The sequence below is a fragment of the Anomaloglossus baeobatrachus genome, chromosome 5 (assembly GCF_048569485.1).
Source record: "Anomaloglossus baeobatrachus isolate aAnoBae1 chromosome 5, aAnoBae1.hap1, whole genome shotgun sequence".
NCBI lineage: Eukaryota > Metazoa > Chordata > Amphibia > Anura > Aromobatidae > Anomaloglossus > Anomaloglossus baeobatrachus.
The window spans coordinates 537,083,482-537,090,316 of record NC_134357.1 but is presented as its reverse complement, the minus strand read 5'-3'; positions in this window follow the sequence as shown (position 1 = coordinate 537,090,316).

Genomic DNA, 6,835 nt, shown 5'->3' with positions numbered 1-6,835 from the left:
TAGATAACCAGAATTGTCATGCTGAGAATGGCATCGCCAGTGCTAAACATCTTCGTCGACATTTGTAAACTGTGTAGAAGGGTGCATAGGTCCTTGATCTGACACCACTCCAGCAGCGTGATCTGCACCACCTCTGGATCAAGTTATCCCAGGCTATATGTCATAACGTATTGCAGCAGGGTTCGGCGGTGCTGCCACAAACGCTGCAACATGTGCAGATTCAAATTCCTGCGTGTCGGCACATCGCATTTCAGGCGTTTAACCACCAGACCTAAAGACTTCTGTAGCGACGAAAGTTGTTCAGCTGCTGTGTGCGCACGATGGAAGTGAGCACATAGCGAGCGTGCCCGCTGCACAAGGCCATGTAGGCCGGGATGGTGTTTTAAAAATTGCTGGAGAATTAGGTTCAACACGTGAGCCATACAAGGCACGTGTGTCACATTGCCCTGACGATGGCCCGCAGCCAGGTTTGCATCATTGCCGCACACGGCTGTTAAGTCACCAACGGAGTCCGCTCCGTCAATGTACTCCGGTCGCCAGGTGACAACGTGTTCCTTTCATGCATAGTGCTGATGATGGGAGAGGAGTCGATGCCAGCGGCAAAGAAGGGTGGCCTGACCACACAGGGTTTGGGCCAAGGTGGAGGACCCACACGAGGTTGAAGAGGCAGAAGCAGTGTATTAACTTCTACATACAGAAGAAGGATTGACACAACTCGTGGGGACGGCAAGACTTGTACAGCAGACCCTTCTCCATCTCTCCCCACAGTAACCCATTGCCCAGTCAGCGACATGTAACGCCCCTGTCCATGCTTACTGGGCCAATTATCTGTGGTGAAATGCACCCTGTCACACAGAGTTTCTCCAGGAATCAGTGATGTTTAGTGCGACATGCTGGTGTAGCGCGTGCACGCCTTTGTTGGAGAAGGAGTGGCGCCTGGGCATCGGCTCTTGGGGCACTGCGATGGGCATAAGGTCTCGAAAATCCTCGGTTAAAAAGGTTGGAAAGGCAGCATTTTGGTAGCCAACAGTTTGCAGATGCTGAAAGTCAACCTCCAAGCCATGTCATGCCCTTCTAAAAGCATGTAAAACACAGCGAGGGGACTCCAACCACAGTCTCCCTCGTTTCCACTAACTGGGCCACACACACCCCACTTGACTGGCATCAGTTGACCGCCCTTTTGAAAAAGAAAAAGATGCTTTGCATGAAGCACTCTCAAAAATAAGCGTGCCTTTCCCGTCCCCTGGCTGACCCAGGGGAAGAAAAGTCCTCTGAGAGCCATGACTTGTTCATCTTGGTTCTTTTAGAAACACAGCGAGGGGACTCCAACCACAGTCTCCCTCGTTTCCACTAACTGGGCCACACACACCCCACTTGACTGGCATCAGTTGACCCCCCTTTTGAAAAAGAAAAAGATGCTTTGCATGAAGCACTCTCAAAAATATGCGTGCCTTTCCCGTCCCCTGGCTGACCCAGGGGAAGAAAAGTCCTCCGAGAGCCATGACTTGTTCATCTTGGTTCTTTTAGAAACACAGCGAGGGGACTCCAACCACAGTCTCCCTCGTTGCCACTAATTGGGCCACACACACCCCACTTGACTGGCATCAGTTGACCCAATTTTCAAGATGAAAAAGATGCTTTGCATGAAGCACTCTCAAAAATACGCGTGCCTTTCCCGTCCTCTGGCTGACCCAGGGGAAGAAAAGTCCTCTGAGAGCCATGATTTGTTCATTTTGGTTCTTTTAGAAACACAGTGAGGGGACTCCAACCACAGTCTCCCTCGTTTCCACTAATTGGGCCACACACACCCCACTTGACTGGCATCAGTTGACCCAATTTTCAAGATGAAGAAGATGCTTTGCATGACGCACTCTCAAAAATACGCGTGACTTTCCCGTCCCCTGGCTGACCCAGGGGAAGAAAAGTCCTCTGAGAGCCATGACTTGTTCATCTTGGTTCTTTTAGAAACACAGCGAGGGGACTGCAACCACAAACCTCATGAGATTGTAGATATATTCTGAGATTATTATAATAGCCTCTATCTTCTTAGTGGCCCAGTGGAAAATATGTCTTCAACAAATTTCTAAGCAAAAGTAGACGAATACGTTGCTAAGACCCCTCTTCCTCCTTTGACCCGGGAGGACTCCTTTGGATTAGAGGACCCCTTCGGCGAACGGGAGGTTACTGAGGTTATCAAAAATTTAGCTAGTGGTAGAAGCCCTGGTCCAGATGGGTTCCCAGCTAATTTCTATAAGATATTTCCAACAGAGCTGACACCCTTCTTGATGAAGACTTTTAATTCTATATCCTCGACCTGTCCCTTTGCTGCACAGACTCTTGCTGCCATTATAACGGTGATTCCCAAGCCTGGGAAGGACCTCTCACTCTGCTCCAATTATCGCCCTATTTCTCTAATAGGAGTGGATGTTAAGAATTTTGCTAAACTCATAGCCAATCGCTTGACTCCACTATTACCAAATTCTATTCACAGACAGAGTTTGTCCAAGGTAGAGAGGCGTGGGACAATACTACCAAAACCCTGCTTTTAACCCCCCACATGCATAAACAAAACATAGCAGCTTGCCTTCTTTCGATCGATGCTGAAAAGGCGTTTGATTGTATTAATTGGGTCTTCTTACGCTCGTCCTTAAAACAATTGGGAATTGGACATACTATGTTGGAAAGGATTTTTGCTCTATAGCACATTCCCTCAGCACGGGTTAGAGACAATAATATTCTTTCCTCTCCGTTACGTATAGCTAATCGCACAAGACAGGCAGGGCCGCCATCAGGGCATTACTACTGTGTCTGGTGTTCCGGGCCCGATGAAGAGAGGGGGCCCGGTCAGGCCCAGGGTAATTACTTGGGTTTGTTAAGCCCCAGGCAGGACAGGCCCCTTCTCTTCACTGGGCCCCAGTCACAGGCGCAGCAGAGGGGCCCGGCCGTGTCATTTCTTCCACTGCACACACGGCTAAATTGCAGGCGAAGCCCTTCTAGGACATCACATGCAAATTAGCCATGTGGCTGGAAGCGAGCAGAGCAGGGGGCGGCGTGTCATCACACAGCACTGTGATGAGGTCATCACTCTGCGCCTCACCACAGTGCTGCGTACAACGCGGAGGTGGCAAGGACCTGGCATCCGGCGGGGACAGGTAAGCGCAGTAAGCTGAAGATGATCGTCAGGGTGGTGAGGTGCTGATCCCAGCCCGAGGGGGGCCTGCTAAGCTCTGCCTGGGGCCGCCCGCAGACCCGCCGACTGCCGGATCGCAGACCCGATCGACCACAGGCCCTGCAGACCGTAGACCCGCCGACCGCAAACCCACAGACCCACCAACCACAGGCCCCGCCGACCGCAAGCCCGCCGGCCGCAAGCCCGCCGACCACAGGCCCCTCGACTGCAGGCCTGCTGACCCCTGCCTTGCTTCATCTAGATCAGGGGTATTAAACCTCCGGCCCTTGGTCTCATGCCTCCCTGCTGTGGTCGTCCTGCCCCTCTCCTGTGGTCGTCCTGCCCCTCTCCTGTGGGCCTCCTGCCCCTCTCCTGTGGGCCTCCTGCCCCTCTCCTGTGGGCCTCCTGCCCCTCTCCTGTGGGCCTCCTGCCCCTCTCCTGTGGGCCTCCTGCCCCTCTGCTGTGGGCCTCCTGCTGTGGGCCTCCTGCCCCTCTGCTGTGGGCCTCCTGCTCCTCTGCTGTGGGCCTCCTGCCCCTCTGCTGTGGGCCTCCTGCCCCTCTGCTGTGGGCCTCCTGCCCCTCTGCTGTGGGCCTCCTGCCCCTCTGCTGTGGGCCTCCTGCCCCTCTGCTGTGGGCCTCCTGCCCCTCTGCTGTGGGCCTCCTGCCCCTCTGCTGTGGGCCTCCTGCCCCTCTCCTGTGGGCCTCCTGCCCCTCTCCTGTGGGCCTCCTGCCCCTCTCCTGTGGGCCTCCTGCCCCTCTCCTGTGGGCCTCCTGCACCTCTCCTGTGGGCCTCCTGCCTCCCTGCTGTGGGCCTCCTGTCTCCCGATGTTGTGAGCCATCCTCCCCTCAGTCCTGTTCATGTCCTCCAGTCCTGTTTGTGCCCCTCTAGTGTTGTCTGTGCCACCGCCAGTACTGTCCGAGCCCCAGCCCCTCCTGTGATGTGTATATGCCCCCAGTCCCTCCTGCTGTGATGTGTGTATATGTCCCCAGCCCCTCCTGTGATGTGCATATGCCCCCAGTCCCTCCTGCTGTGATGTATGTATATGTCCCCAGCCCCTCCTGTGATGTGTATATGCCTCCAGTCCCTCCTGCTGTGATGTGTGTATATGTCCCCAGCCCCTCCTGTGATGTGTATATGCCTCCAGTCCCTCCTGCTGTGATGTGTGTATATGTCCCCAGCCCCTCCTGTGATGTATATACATGTCACCAGCCCCCCCTGCTGAGATCTGTGTGTATGTCTACAGCCCCTCCTTTGACATGTGTATATGTCCCCAGCCCCTCCTGTGATGTCTATATATGCCCCCAGTCCCTTCTGTGATGTACGTGCCTTCAGCATCTCCTACATGATGTATATGATTTACCAATCTGTTGACATATATACCGGGAGGAGGACATATTCACCAGGAAGGGTCAGAAACCAGGCTGGGAACATATATACCCACATGTGCCCAGGGGGGTGGGTATATATATTCATATTATTTATATTATATATATATATATATATATATATATTATATATTATATATTATATATATATACACACACACACACACACACACACTTTTTCCAAGGGTGGCAGTGAGGGGTGGAGGCGGAGAGGCTGCCCTCTCTCGCCCGTTATATATAATTGCCATGGAACACTTGGCCATATCTCTTCGTAACGCTCCTGACATAAAGGGTTTTGAGATGGGCCAGAATCATTACAAACTTGCCTTATACACAGATGATTTACTCCTGTATTTAACAAATCCAGATGTGGCCTTCCCAATCCTCATGCAAGAATTCCAACAATTTGGTATGGTATCTAATTTTAAAGTAAACTATACGAAAACAGAAGCCCTCAATATATCTCTTCCTGACACACAAGTTAATAGACTGAAGACCTCCTTTCCATTTAAATGGGAGACTCATGCCATCAAATATTTGGGGATTTTTGTATCAACTGATCCTGGGGAACTCGGCTATCTATTCTCCACTATTTAAGAAAACTCTCTCCGTTCTCAATAGATATGACAGAGGTCGGTTGTCATGGTTCGGCCGAATCAATGCCCTAAAGATGAACATACTCCCGAGATTTCTTTACCTCTTTCAAACGGTCCCAATAAAAATCCCCAGACATTACTGTCGGCAGTTACAAAGGGCATGCAGCAGATTTGTTTGAGGAACACGGAGACCAAGGATTAGATTTTGCCACTTTGGTTAGACCCAAATCCAAAGGAGGCGCTGGCCTCCCTGATTTTGAAAAATATTACCATAGTACATTCCTAGCTAGAGCACTATTTTGGAATTTCAATGATTAATAAACAGTGGCTTGGTGTGGAGTCCCTTTTGTCCGCTTTTCCATTGAAACAGCTTCTATGGACCCCTTTACATCATAGACCAGCTGTCTCGAGGTTTAAACCTCTGACTCAGGCTCTTTTGTTCTTTTGGGATAGACACATCGAGACTCTGAATCTAACTTGTAGACTGGGTCATATGGGTTTGCTTTTTAACAATTTAGATTTTCCACCTGCGAGAGAGGTCATCCTTTCTGTGTTGGAGCTCTCATGAAGGAGTGACCTTGGGGCAGGTAGCTATCTTTTGAGGCCTTACAGGGGACCTGTCCGGAGAGACCATCTTGGCTGGAATATGTCCAACTGACTACATTCCTTCAAAAAAGATTCCCGGGAAGTACCCTCTTAACCCCTCCTCCCCTTTTTGAGTCCATACACTTGCTCTCTATGGCACCAAAGCACACTATATCTCTGATATATAGTCTCTTATGTGCAACCCAGCATAGGAATGTCCCGGCCTATATTGTGACTTTGCAGAGAGAACTCCAGATCACATTGTCAGAACACGATTGCCTTAAAATATTTACGCTATTTCACAAAATGTCGATTTCTTGTGGCGCACAGGAGAAAAACTTTAAAATTCTTACCAAGTGGTATAGATGCCCTGACCTGCTGCACAGAATTTTTCCCTCGGGACCTGATGCCTGTTGGAGATGTGGATCGGAAACTGGTACTATGAAGCATATCTGGTGGTCCTGCACTCTTTTGCGCCCATTCTGGGAAAGCAATTTTCGAGATATATTTTCAAGTGACGGCGGGTATACGGATTCTCCCTACACCTCAGATTGCCTTGCTGTTCTTGTTGTCAGGTTCCCTTTTTGTGTCCACGGGGGGCATCCTGCGTTTCTTCCTCATAGCTGCTCGCACGATCATCCCAAGACATTGGAACACGACTATGGTTTCCTCTGTCAGGGAATGCATCAAGTTGTTGAATGGGCTGGAACGTATGGAGTCCCTTATGGCAGATGATGGAGAAAAGTGGCACAGATATGTTGGCACCTGGCTCTCATGGACTCTTTTCCGAGAGGGCCCTGGTTGTACCTCCTGGATGCGTTAGACGGATTGGTGAGATGTGGCTCCCTCGTCTCCAGCCACAGAGGAGATTGTCAGGAGAATAAGGGATAAGGATCATTTTGCCCCATTGGAGTTGGGTGTCTTTGACGGGGTGCTCTCGGGTTACCAATCCCCCCTTCCCCCTTTTCCGCTATCCCCCTTCTCTCTTTTTTCTACACCTCTCCTCTCCTTTTGTTTCCTCTTGCTATATCTTTTTCTTTTTAGTCTTTTATTCTGAATTATGTAAAGTCTTTACAAAGGAATACTAGCTGAACTCATA